The sequence below is a fragment of the Lepisma saccharinum genome, chromosome 3 (genome assembly GCF_977018435.1).
Source record: "Lepisma saccharinum chromosome 3, izLepSacc3.1, whole genome shotgun sequence".
Lineage (NCBI taxonomy): Eukaryota > Metazoa > Arthropoda > Insecta > Zygentoma > Lepismatidae > Lepisma > Lepisma saccharinum.
The window spans coordinates 123433838-123448360 of NC_139231.1; the positions used below are offsets into that span (position 1 = coordinate 123433838).

Consider the following 14523-nt stretch of genomic DNA (forward strand, 5'->3'; position numbering starts at 1 on the left):
CCCTTTTTGAGGTAATCGATGAATATAATACCATGCGCATCCCAGAATACTGATGCCATAACCTTGCCAGCCGACTGTTGCGTCTTTCCACGCTTTGGATTCGGTTCATCACGTGCAGTCCACTCGGCTGACTGTCGATTGGACTCTGGAGTGTAATTATGGAGCCATGTTTCATCCATTGTAATATATCGACGGAAAAATTCGTGTTTATTACGGTTGAATATCTCTAAACATTGCTCCGAATCATCAAAACCTTGTTGCTTTTGATCGATTGTGAGCACGCGCGGCACCCATTTTGCACACAGCTTTCGCATGTTCAAATATTCATGCACAATATGTCCAACACGTTCCTTTGATATTTTTAAAGTCTCAGCTATCAACTTCACTTTACGATCATTTAAAATTATTTTGTGGACTTTTTTGATGTTTTCGTCGGTAACGGCCTCTTTGGGGCGTCCACTGCGTGCATCGTCTTCGATGCTCATTTCGCCTCGTTTAAATTTAGCAAACCACTTCTCAACGGTTGATTTTCTTGGTGCAGAGTCCGAATAATGTTTATCAAGCCAAGCCTTGGCTTCAACAGTATTTTTTTTCGCCAAAAAGCAATGCTTTATTAACACACGAAATTCTTTTTTATCCATTTTTTTACAATAATAAAAGCTGCTTCACTCACAATGCTATATCTCACGAACTAATTATCCGGCAGCTGTGAAATTTATACACGTATCTTTTGAAGGTTAGTACTAAGTAAAAATCACATGGATTTAATTCTAGTAACGCCATCTATGAGTCAGCCTACGAACTTTTCAGCCCAACTGTTAAAGTTAAGCTTCAACTCCAGTTTGAAACGAACACCTGAGAATATCGAACGTATATAGATCGATGCGGCACATTTTTGGTTTCCTTTTCTTTAACCAAGTCATTTTCTACAGGGTGCTCACAAAGTCTGGACACCAATGGGCGGTATTGAATGGATGAGAGAAGGGTTCCTGTGGAATGGACACCACAGTCACCTGACCTCTATGGATTTTGCAATATGATGAATTTTGAAATCTGAGGTGGGAGGAATCTGGCTCATCTCCAGGAATTGATAACCACTTGATCCTCCATTTCGAAGAGAATTCGAGGAAACACGTTGGAGGAAGAGTGTTGGGCGATATTTCGTCCAGACCATATATTCCGATATTGAAAAAATATCGTCCAGGAGATATAAACTAGACGATATATCGTGACCATATTTGGCGACATGTATCGTGTAGGCGATATATCGTCACGATATTTTGGCGATATATATCGTGTCGGCGATATATTGCCAGCATATTTGGCGATATATCGTCACGATATTTGGCGATATATTTCGTGGAGACGATATATCGCCGATACCACGATACTGAAAAATATCGTATCGTCTGTGACGATATTTTCTTGACGATATATCGCGATATCAACTGTCCGATATCGTCCACCCTAGTTGGGGCTAGTGGCAAACATGTGAAGCACATTTTGCATTAAGAAAACGCACTGTTTATCAGTTTTCCCATTGGCTCCAAGCTTTGTGGTCACCTTGTAATTTTTTAGAGAGATACTGCTTAGCCAAATGGTGGGGATCTAGGTCTCAGGTTCAATACCCGGTGCGAGCTCCCAAAATATCGCCGTTGACTCAGCATTGTGGGAGCAACTGGATGCCACCCAATGAAAAAGCAGCTGTCGCAGGCCCCGACCCTCAGAGGGCTGTTGAGACATGAAGTTCAGAGTTCCGTTTAGGTTAGTCATGCCTTTGTGGATGATTGATGATTAGATGAACGTTCCAAACCCGTATCCCAATGGGGGCTAGAGGGACTCAGTCCCCTTCTAAACCTGAACCAAGCTCCCATCTGGAGTTGATTTGGTTTCATTTTTCAAATTCTCTTTCTGTGACAAGGAAGAGGTAATGAAAGTTAGACTTTTTGTTGATTATGAGTTGTACTCTAACCAATGTCATATCAAAAAGGGAGTTATTATTACTTGTTTGTTCGAAAATCTCGGATGCAAAGACTTGATTTCAAAGTCCAAGGCCAAAGTTTGTTTTAAAGTACAATTTATGCTCAGAGAGGCTAATTGGGACCTGGATCTAGAGTTCGAACTGGATTCTGAACCACTATGACAAAGCGCTCTATGACGCCAGGGGCCGCGGTGTTCTTTGTGAGTGTTCTTTCATCAGTAATCCTCATATTCACGATTAGTTTGTGGCAGTAAAGTGAAGTTAAATAAACCCAATCTTCATGAACCACTGTGTGATGTGTGAATCGAACCCAGAACCCCTTGATGTGGCGAGAGCCACATCATTACCACTACTCCTCCGGTGAGGTCCGTTAAGCCTTGGTTTGATTTCGTCTCATTTTTACAGACGTCTCTCTTGGTCCATGTCTCGTACTGACAAGTGACAAGTCTTGAACTAGAAGAGTCTGATATCCCGGGAAAACTTCTTCATTATTTGCCGCCAGGAAAGCTTCAAGTATTATATACTCCGTTCTTGACTCGGCTTTCACAAGTATGTCTCGGTACCCTACAGAAGTGGGAAATGTACATTCGTTGGATAGAGACCTAGGAAAACCATGGAGAAACTTTCGGCAATATGGTCTTCTGTGGACTTCCATATACGATTGCATATTTTCTGTTTTCATATCGCTTTTCTTGTCACATTCGGTTAATGGCGACGATTATATACTCTATCCCGGTTATCTCTGGAGCAAGGCAGCGCATAGCGACAGAGAAGGGCGTAAATCGAGTGGGAAGAGCTAAACAGTACACGCTGCTTTGAAGGCTGGTAACTGCAGTCCCTCCCCTCCACGCAATCCCATTCCCTCTCAGTGTTCATTCGTGGAGCCGTATCGCGTCACTACTTGCGCACAGACTTGTTTTCGATCCCTTGCTCCAGAGATAGCCGGGGCGGAGTATAGATTGAATGATGAAAGAGCACTCACAAGAAACCGGCCATGCCGAACACGAAACCTTCACGAGTTAGACGGTCAACACAGGTCAACACACTCAAAGGTCAACAAACTCAACCACCGCATCGCGCTACGACGCCAGGGGTCCCAGGTTCGAATCCTGGCCTGGGCATCGATGTTTGTGACTGTCCATTCATCAATTTCATCATATCATCACTCATCCTCATCTTCGCAAATTAGCCAAAAGTGGCACAAGAAGCGAAGTAAAATAAAGCAATTCAATCAATCGATCAAACACTCGACCACCGAGCGAGGTAAAAACGTGTGCGTCCACTTGAGTCACTCACCCAAACCCGTTGGGTTGTTTTTTCGAAAATACAACATTACTATCCGTATTACGTATAAGCACACATTGGCCGTTTCAGCCCAAAGTTTTGATTGTCTACGAGAGAGACAAGAAGGAACTACTTACCTTTGAGGAAGAGGATGAAAGATGATAAGCGACGCTTCGTGCACTGACAGATAAACAACACGTAAATCTCACTAGAACGTGCCTCCCTGCGCTCGGCCAAGTAAAAAGATGGCTTTGAAGTGCCGTGAAGAGACGATGTAAGCCGAGTTAAAGATGCAAAGCGTTGCGCAATATCTATTTAGCGGCGAAGCCAACTCTAGCATTTTCAAGGTTGCAACCGCGACCGGCCATTCTTTTTTGTCGTTTCTTTTTCTCCGTCATGCTCGATTGGCTGAAAGGGATTCAGCAGCAGAAAGCGAGAGGAAAAACCTTCCAAGGAAGCGGGTGGCATCGCTGTATGTGCGACCAGAAGAAACAAATTACTTTTACACCCTTCGAAAAGGAAGTTACCACGGGAAAAGTTGCATATCCATTGCTAGTACCTATGGGCGGTGGCTCAGTCGGTAACGCGTCTGACTACCATGCTAAAGGTCCCGGGTTCGATCCCCGGCCGGTTCAAATCCGGGAACTTTTCTAACTTTTCTAACGATGGAAGCGGCCCCGGAGCCCACCCAGCGTCGAATAACATGGGTACTGGGGGGTAAAGGCGGTCAGGGGCGTGATGCTGATCACATCACCCCCACTCACGACCGGATCAAGAAAGTGTGGGGCGTTACCCCCACACCCTCTATACGCCTTCATGGCGTAGTGCTATGCACAGGGGAGCTTTTTACCTTTTAGTACCTATGGGCTTTCTTTCGTCCTGGGGCATCCCGAAATTTTATGAAATTACAATGAAATTATTACAGAAACAAAGGAGGCTTGTTTGTATGTAGTGTTGTGCTGAATTCTGACATTAATTGCTGTTGGTTAGCTTTCGCCTGTTTTCATGTTTGCAGGTGGGGTATAACCAGGGCCGGCTGTAGGTGGGTGCGGGGCATGGGAGATGCAATATACGCGGGGGCTACAACATAAAAAAAATTAAGAGATCTGAAAAAATTCCGAGATTTTTGTCCCTTAGTCTGAAGTACAGGTTTCTTACATAATCATAATGTAACGATTTTAACAATTAATTTATGTATTTCGTATTATCACCTAAGATCAATAAGCAGAACCAGATGTTTATGGCAGCAAGTGAAGATCTACAAAGGTCTGTTTTCAAACTACAATCAATTCTTACAAATTATATTATGAAAATTTCAGAGGATAAATCAAAGTCAATGGCATAAAATGGTAAAAACAAAAAAAAAAAACTTCCTAGAATGAAAATAGTGATAAATGATAAAATAATTGAACAGATATATTTGTATATTTGGGAAGCCATATTTCACAGTTCGAACACCAAAAAGATGTTGCGAAAAATTTAATAATTTTGAAAATAAATTTTGAAAAACAAATGAGAAAACAAATTGGACGGATTAAAGTTACAGTGGTGTAAGTCACTTTAAAAAAAAAAAGACTTAAGACACAGAAACCAAATCTATATAAGTCAATCTGTTAACAGAAAACGTGAAGTAAATCAGAGATTCATTCAACTGTCAACAGAGGACAGTTTAAGGTCTAGTGATAAAGGAAACAGCTGTTGTGTTAATCAGCAAAGTGCTGTGAGTCAGACTTGTTTTTCCTTTTAAGAAAGTGACTCACACCACTGTAACTTTAACCTGTGCAATTCAAATTTGATACCATAACATAATTTCAAAACTGACTCTTCTATATTAGACTCTTCGTCAACATTTAAAAATTAGAATAAATTGTTCACAAATTAGATTTTTGCGGTCTGTAAGTGAAGTAACATTACGAGACAAAATTAGAAGTGAAGAAATCCGAAATAATTGGAAGGTCGAAGCAAATCGTGGTGAAGGAAATTTTAAAATATCAGTTAAAGTGTAGTTCAACACCGTCTGAGTATGCCAGATAGCCGTTTGCCTTGAAAATTATTATATTACAGGCCAGAAGGAAAAATAAATTTATTAAGACCAAATTAGTTTTTCTTTCCTTTTCCGACGTGCCATTGTTGCGAAGTTATTTAATTACAAAACTGGATGTGTTCAATATCAAGGTATTATTTTACCTATCGAAGTAAACAATTTATAATTATTTCCAACATCATTCTCTATCACAATTCACTTTTGATTTACTTTTCTTAGAATTGACGCTGTAGTGAATTTACAATGTTTCATACAAAATACGTAATATTTTAGCTTAATGATTTCATTCTATAATGAAACGAATAGTGCATATTAACAATTTTACACAAACATTTGAACGTGGTTTTTATGTAGTACTTTGTTTCGAATGTGATTTTAATAATTTTGGGTATTCTTAAGTGTGCCAGAACAATCCTTGAAGTCACAAGAAATCTGGTTAGTTGCTCAATGTGTAGCATCGGCGTCCTATCAACTCGTAATAAACCGTACTCAAACAATTATTATCTGGTGCAGGGCATTTGTGAGTAACCGAGTTGAAACCTGGTAAGCGTATCGTTTGACTTATAGTTATAGAGAATTATTTTTATCAATCCTCATAAAAAGCAGAACAATAATCGTTGCCCAAAATTGCTCATAGTTGGACTAAATGAGATGCTAAACACATTTTCTTCCATAGTAAGTTGCAATATGATGCAAATATAGCATGTTAAGTGATTTTTAGTGCTTCTTGCAAATTTTACTGAATTTCGCAGTTAGTCTGTGAGGAACACGGCTAAATGTGTAAATTTTGTGGTATGTGAGTTTAATATACCATAGCAATTTGATAAAAGTAGTATCTTTTCACAATTGATATACATCCAGACAGATTCATGGAAAGTTGTTCTTTTAGTACTATTAGTTACCCTCGTCTTGACATCTCTATAGCAACAGTCCCTCCTCTCCCCGTCGCATCTCCTTAAGAAATAAATTATCAATAAACAAATGAGCATCTGTGAGAGGGGAATGGCTAAAGAAAAGATGCACACCTTCTTGAGAAAGAATATGCCGCTGCTATTCATGGAATCGACTCTGTAGTCAGCCGACAGTCTTCCATCCAAGGACATTGTCTTCCCTTTTTGCCTGCGGATATGTGCATGCCTTCTCTTTCCATGCATATGTTCATGCTCAATCATTTTTTCCCCCTTCATTCATATCCAACGAGGTATGTGTAAGTCTTCTTTAATGCTTTCTCGGAACACAGGCGGTCAAAGACTGTTTCTAAGCAGTCAGTGCATTGTAATGGTTCTGTCAATGATTGTATTCGAACAAATGGAGGTTTCTACAATACTCTATTGCAGGTAAGCTTCTGTTACGCAAGTATGCATACGCATTGTATTTTATTCATCTGCATAACACGAATATATCACTGTATGCCGTTGAGAATGACCTCAGCAACGAAACGACATATACGTATGTATTTTTCACATCTTTGCCATTTTTTTTACTTTAAATTGAAACACTTCGGCCATGGACATCCGCATTTTTTTTTCCCAAGGAGGCATATTTCCCCCATAATAGTACTTCCCTCTCAAAACTACTCCTTCAGTTTGAAGTTGACATGTTCCTGCAACACACTAAAAGTAGACACGTGTTCGCAGCGAGTAGCAACAACCAGCCGGCTGTTCTATTCAACCCCCCAAATCGCGGAAAACCACAAGAAGCACATACTTTGTACGATGAAAGAAAAAGGGTAGAAAATTATAACATTACATTCACTATACTTGTTACATATTCGTTATTTTCTCTTCAAGTGCAAACGACTTTCCTTTCTGACAAAAACACTCTTATTTGGGGAGGGGTGATCTCAAACGTAAAACACCTAAGACCCAAAGCTAAACTCTTAATCTGGGTGTAAGGGGGACCTTCTAGTAAGGCAACCTCTTCCACAACTGCTTGTAGACGAACAAGGCTCTGCCCTCTGAACCCACGGCCAAGATAATCATTTGTGTTGTCCTGTGTTCAGTCCTTCTGTGTGCCGTGTGCCCTTTTACAGCCTCAGCTTTTAATCTAGGTAAGGAAATTTTAGTCCTCAGAGACATTAGTTTTAGTTCTTGTTCAGTAATGAATGAATGCATTAGTTTTAAAAAATTGAGTGAGGAAGTTTTTAACACACATTTTCTTTTCTTGTTAGGAACCTGTCCTCAATATTGTTTTAGTTATGGGACAAAAGGGTATTGCGTTACGGGCAAAAATAGCCTATGTGCTGATGTGCCCACACTATAAACATCACTCAATCAATGAACTCTCAATCTGGAATCACAGTAGAAAAGAGGAGAAAGGAAAGTAGAAAGAAAGAGATAGAGAAAGCGAGATAATGTACAAACATAGGAAGAAAAAGAGAAAAGGAAACTTAGAAGCAAAAAGAGAAGGACATCAAGAAGATAAGGAAAGAAAAACAGGAAGAAAGAGAGAGGGAAGTATATAGAAAGAAACAGAGAAACAAAGAAAGAGGAATAAAACAAAGAAAGAGGAATGAAGCATGGAAAGAGGAATAAAACAAAGAAAGAATCATAGTAGAAAAGAGGAGAAAGGAAAGTAGAAATAAAGAGATAGAGAAAACGAGATAAATGTAGAAACATAGGAAGAAAAAGTGAAATGGAAACTTAGAAGCAAAAAGAGAAGGACATCAAGAAGATTAGGTGAGAAAAACAGGAAGAAAGACAGGGGGAAGTATGTAGAAAGAAACAGAGAAACCGAGCAAGAGAAACAAAGAAAGAGGAATGAAACAAAGGAGGAATAAACAAAGAAAGAGGAATGAAACATGGAAAGAGGAATAAAACAAAGAAAGAATCACAGTAGAAAATAGGAGGAAGGAAAGTAGAAAGAGAGAGATAGTAAAACAAGATAAATGTTGAAACATAGGAAGAAGAGGAAATTTGGAAGCAAAAAGAGAAAGACGTCAAGAAGATAAGGAAAAAAACAGGAAGAAAGAGAGGGTGAAGTATGTAGAAAGAAACAGAAAAACGGAGCAAGAGAAACAAAGAAAGAGGAATGAAACAAAGAAAGAGGAATGATACAAAGAGAGGGAAAAGGTAGGTTGAAAAGAGGAAGAAGCGAGAGAGGGCTTGAGAAAATGTTAAAAACCACGAGCACAGTACGACACCACTGGCCAGGATAGCAAAGTACACACATCAAAAAGTACTTACGATTTTCGCCAGCCTGTATCAACTCACGTCCGCCCAAAAACACACGTCATCAAACCAGTAACTAGCATCAAGAGCACTTCAGTCTGTATCCTTATTAGTATTGTTGAAGGTAGCTAATGGTAACGACCCGTTGAGAGTTTTTGCACTGAAAAGAATGAAACTACCGAGCAGTGGCCTATCACAATAACAGCTGTATAACACAATATTACGCCGAAAAGGCTTGTGTTTAACTTGTGGCTTTGCGTATCGCCTGAGAGTGGGGTTTATCTGAAGAGCAGCCAATAGCGAACGAGCATTTTCGAGTTCAAAGATAAAACGCCGCAACCAGAGCTATAGGCGTGCGACTGGCGTAACAGATGAACTTGCAACTCTCTCCCTCGCTTATCTTTCGTGAAGAGGACAAAAAGTGTCGCAACGGAAGTAATAGGAAAAAAAAAAGCAAGGTTACCCGTTATTACAGTAAGTGGAGAGCCGGTTGTTCCCGCTGTCCAGTTCTTGATGTGCTTTGTGTAGTGAAGGTGCTTGTCCATGAGGTGAGTATCATGGTGTTTCGTTCTATAACAGTACCGAAGCTATATTGCCTACTAGAAACCCTTCTGATTCATAAACTGCATATCCCACTACACATGCTTGCTTTCCGATTCGCTGGTCAGGTTCCAACTTGTTTCTGTGCATGAAGCTTGCAGTAGCCAATCAAGCACGTCCTTTAAGCAGGGTTGTTGAATGTCCAGGAATTTTAAATCAATTCATTCCGGTCCAGGAGGGTAAATCAGGAAGCGTAAATGGGTTCTGGACTGTAAGGAACCTTTTTGTCTGTAAAGTACTTAAATTCGGTCCAGGAACTTCTTAAATACGGTCTAGGAACCTTGTTTTCAATGAAACAATACGCAATTTGGACCGAATTTAAATTGTGCGAGAAAGAAGGTTCCGGTCCTGTTGTGAAACACAATAGAACCCATTAGAATTTATGGGGTCCTGGACATTTAACAACCCTGCCTGTAACACACCGTGTTAATGCTAAGTTTCTGGTCTTTCAGTAAAATTGTTCATCTTTAGTGTGTGATTAGCACAACACACTACGGTGCCAGGGGTCCCGGTTTCGAATACCGACCTGGATATGGTTGTTCTTTGTGAGTATCCCTTCATGAATGCCATATCATAACTTATTCTTATCGTCGCGACTAGTCAAAGTGACAATAACGTTACGCAAAAATCAAAATCAAATCCTCATTGTCTTTCTTTTCATTGTTGTCTGCAAATAAAGGTGCAAAGCAAAGACCATGGAGTCTCGCACGAATGCGGAAGTAGGTTAGGTCCCATTTCTTGATCTTGTTCGTGATGCGATCAGCACCACGCTCGGGGCACCTTTATCGTCCAGGGCATATGCGTGCGCACGGGGGCGGCAAGCGGGGCACTTGCCCCCCCGTAATCATAGACGTCCTCAGTTTTCTTCCACGGAGGGACAAGCAATGTATTTTTCCATGGGGCATATTACGCTGATAATAGTGTTGCATCCTAAAAACCACAACTTGAATTTGAAATTATCGCATTAATGTAAATTACTTTGACCGAATTCAAATTATACTTGTGAAATTTATACTTTTAAGTTGACATTCGATTTCTAAGAGGAGGTGTGGCCATCCTTGCCCCCTTCCAGAAGTCTATGTCCCTACATTATTACACTTTCACCTAGAGGAATTTTATCGCCGTTATTAAACGATATTAAACTCGTATTGCCCCCTCCCCAACCTTGGACGGAAATCAATTCTAGGGGGTCAAACATTGGGGTAAAAGAAAGCAAGACTAGTAGAATCTAAGAGTAGCAGGACAAAAAGATACTCAAGATTGAATTTGTTTTCAGGTCTATCTTGCATTACTTCTTCCAGATGGCCAAGAGCACCTGCAGGGGGAACATAGGGGCAATTGCCTCCCCTCGATATCAAGTTTTATACAAATAAAAATACATCTCGATTCACTCGCAATAGCTGCTTTTCTTACAGTCTTGTCAGACTCTTCCTGCTAAATAGTTTTGTCTTAAGTGCATGAACACAATTGTTTGGAGGGAAAGGACATCACATTTCACAGACAATTTATTTATTCCTATGGTGCCTCTATGTTGCTGCATTATGTATAGTACTATACCCATCGGTGCAATGAAACTGAAACAGTGAGATAAAATGAGGTTTTTCTGAACTTTCGTCAAGGCTTTGTCCCCCCTAATCAGAGGGCCTTCGCACGCCTGAGGAAGACATGTGATATCACCCAACCCGGGAATCGAACCAGGATCTCCCGAATACACACCTATTAGAAATTTTACTTTCTCTTGAACACGGTTTTCATATTGCCACGAGTATATTGTTCTCAAATGATAATAGGCTAAGGCGCCTGACTGCCGAGCGTGAGTACGGGATTCGATTCCCCGGATGGGTGGGTTATTAACTTTCCAACATTGTCCTTCATGAGAGCGGATCTGGGGTTCACCCAGTCTCTAATACCTGGGTTTAACCGCTGAGCGTGTTGCAGATCACATCATTCCTACAACTAACTGAAACTGTGAATGCCTGGAGCCCTACCACCACCTCCCATATCTTTTCACTCTATCTTTTTTTTTAATATTGTTCCAAGAATGTGTACATAATATCAGTCGCCTGTGGGAACTGTTTTGCATTGAACAGATGAAATAAAATATCATTACAGTAAAAGTTATTCTAGTTTTTTTCATCACAAGGAAGCATGTACCAAACGTTAACTAAACATGCAGTTTCATGGTCTCTGGGAAACTCCGAAGACCTTGAAAGTTTGTCAACGTGTATGCAGTACTTATATTGTCATTGAAGGAAAATTGTTGTTAATTTTCTGCTGGGAATATACTTCAAAGTAAGAGCACACAATAGAATGGTGTGAAGCATATGCAATAAAAAGACAGATTTCCGTTTCACCGTGGAATTGGCCTTCCAGGTCCAAGGTCAAACAACATGAAGTCGGTGCTCGAAGTGCGGGGATGCTAATGTCCCCCTCCCCCGAGCAAACGTAATGTACATAAAAGGTTCTTGCTCGTGGTCATCAGTCATCTAATATCATGTTTAACAGCTTGTCTGTCGCTATTACCAGTGAGTAGTTAGAAATCGGTTAGCAGAAGAATTTTGGTGGAGCAGGAAAAGTCATTGCCTTAACTTCTCACCCAACAGGTCGGTAGATACCTGGGCTTGCCCCGAGTTGATGCCTTCCTGGAGATGAGGCCTGCTCGAAATTGTGTAGGGTTACCAAACGTCCACTTTTTCCCCGGACATGTCCTACATTTTAGCCTTATATCCGGCGTCTGGAAGGAATTGGAAAAAAATCATAAATGTCCTACATTTTGAGCGTCACAACGTGTTACAGTCGAACAGGAGATGTCACAAGGAAAAATGCACGTTGCAACTCTACGGACTGCACTGTCAAATTCTTGAGTGACATTTATTTCGATTCAGACATTGAAAAAAATAGCGTATGGTATGGTTACCAGATCACTATCAGGAAAAAGTTGTACATGCTGTCTCAAAATGTAGGACACAAATCATTCGCAGTAAATAGTACACATTACTAGAACATGTTAGCAAATAATATAAAATTCCCAAATTTGTATTCAGTACTAAGCAATACTCTTGTACAGTCACGGACACTTCCGGGTTGCAACAATTCTATTCAAAGTCAATTGTATCCTTACAACCCGTGACTGTACTACACGTGTTTCTGTCGTACTTCTCAGAACAGCTAATAATTCTCGAAATTTCAGGTTTAATCAAAATATACGTACGAAACTGTTCGAAATTATACTGAACCAGTACCAAACGTTTTACAGACACTTTGAGAAATGCATTCCCTCATCAGTCGATTGTGCTGACATTAATGAAAATACTATCTCAACATTTGCATTATGTCCTGTAATGACAAAATATTACTCAGCAATTAACATAACTTGAAGTAATATGAAACACAATGACTTTAACATAACTACAAATGGTTACGTAATCACGAAACTATTGATCTAGACAACAGTGAAAGAAAACTACACGAAAATTTACGTCAATGCTCTAGAAGCAATTCTAAGCGTACGTAATTTTTCATATTTTGAAATATCCAAGAGGTTTCTCGAATAAGGAGGAAATCACCCATTCGCATGTCAAACGTCCAGCTGAGCCTCAACCAACAAATAAAAGTGTTGAGGTTGCATTCTGATGTCACGGAATTTCTTGCTTTGAGGTTTATACCGATGAAAGTAATCATGGATCCTAGATGTTTCCCGTTCAGTGTTTCAATTGCAGTATGAGGTATGCAGAACAAAGGTACTGAACAAAAAACCACCCCAAGTGAAATTTCTGAAACCATTTGTAGTTATGTTAAAGTCTTGTGTTTCATATTATTTCAAGTTATGTTAATTGCTGAGTAATATTTTGTCATTACAGGGCATAATGCAAATGTTGAGATAGTATTTTCATTGATGTCAGCACAATCGACTGATGCGAAAATGCATTTCTCAAAGAGTCTGTAAAACGTTTTGTACTGGTTCAGTATAATTTCAAACAGTTTTGTACGTATATTTTGATTAAACCTAAAATTTAGAGAAAAAATAGCTCCTCTGAGAAGTACGACTGAAACACGTGTAGTAAAAATCATTATTTTTTAACCTGAAAATGTTTCAATATTATATTATTTGCTAACATGTTCTAGTAATGTGTACTATTTACTGCGAATGATTTGTGTCCTACATTTTGGAACCGCATGTCCTACTTATAGTGATCTGGTGACCATATCATACGCTTTGCGTTCAGTGGGATGTTGCACAGACTTCCTCTCCTCTGAAATATAACACTGTTAGTCATGGCCGTATATATAAAGGTTGCCCAAATGAAAGTGAGACTCTTGGTTTTTTCTGTAATGATTTATTGGTTGGAATATATGAACATACAGGAAGTAAAAGTGATCCATGGGTGACATATCCTCTGCACATAGTCACCTTGTCTGTTCAAGCAATTGTCCCAGCGCGTCACAAGGGTATGGATACCTTGAGCGAAGAACGTCCGTGGTTCACTGCGGAACCAATCTTCAACGGACCTCAGCATCACGGACCTCAGCATCGTTGGCGAACCGGCGGCCCTTCTGATGTTTTTTTTAATGGCCTGAAGATGTGGTAGTCGCAGGGTGAGAGATCGAGGCTGTAGGGAGGATAGTCGAGGACTTCCCAGCGGAAGGAAACGCCGCAGCAGATCACGGTACACCTGTGGTATCCCAACCGACAATGTTTCTGCAATCTCTCGGGTGGTGATTCGGCGATTCCCCCTTACAAAGTCGTGTGCTTGACCAGGTCTAGGCATGCCAGTGCGCACACGTCCGTCACGAAATTCACCACACCATCTGAACACTGTGGTGCGTAACAGACTCGCATTCCCATGCATATTCTTCACACGACGATAAATTTCGGCTCCACTAACACCATCTGCCTTCTTCTTACAAACAACGCCACCTACCAGAGCAAACACAAAGCTCTGCGTAGTTAAGCTACGACGCTAGGACAAAAGCCTTAGTTTCATTATTGCTCTTATATATAGAGCAATAACGGAATAGGTACAACTTTCAGTATCTCAAGGATGATAGTAAAGGGAATGTTTGCGTACAGCGTTCACACATGTTAACAACCGGTTTGCACATTCACATTTCTTTTCCACTATTTGAGAAAGTCAAAGAACATTTGAAGTAAGGAGCGGTTGGAGTTAGTTCGTTGGGCAGTGGAACATGAAAACAAGGATCCGGTGGCATAAAGAAGTCTGGAAACCACTTATGTAGTGGAAATAAAGATTATTAATGCCACTGACTGTGTGCGTTTGAGTATAAGAACGAGAGAGAGAGAGAGAGAGAAAGTTGGTTGGTTTGTTGAGTTGGTGTTTTTCCACTTTATGCACAGAAAGGCTAATCGAGACTGGACCTACAGTTTAAAGTGGGATCCGAACCACTATGTGCCTCCACCGGGTATCGAACCCAGGACTCCTTGA

General features: G+C 40.3%; 2 protein-coding genes across 2 annotated transcripts in view; one reads left to right on the forward strand and one right to left on the reverse strand.

The window, feature by feature from the left end:
* LOC145985665 (uncharacterized) overlaps window positions 1-3592 on the reverse strand; it is a 69287-nt gene extending 65695 nt beyond the window's left edge. Inside the window, exon 1 of the mRNA XM_083119735.1 lies at window positions 3403-3592. The gene's annotated coding sequence lies outside the window, so the exon portion shown is untranslated. The remainder of the gene's footprint in view (window positions 1-3402) is intronic.
* Window positions 3593-8842: 5250 nt separating this feature from the next.
* The window catches only part of LOC145985667 (uncharacterized), a 105384-nt gene continuing 99703 nt past the window's right edge, over window positions 8843-14523 (forward strand). The window contains exon 1 of the mRNA XM_083119736.1: window positions 8843-9027. The gene's annotated coding sequence lies outside the window, so the exon portion shown is untranslated. The remainder of the gene's footprint in view (window positions 9028-14523) is intronic.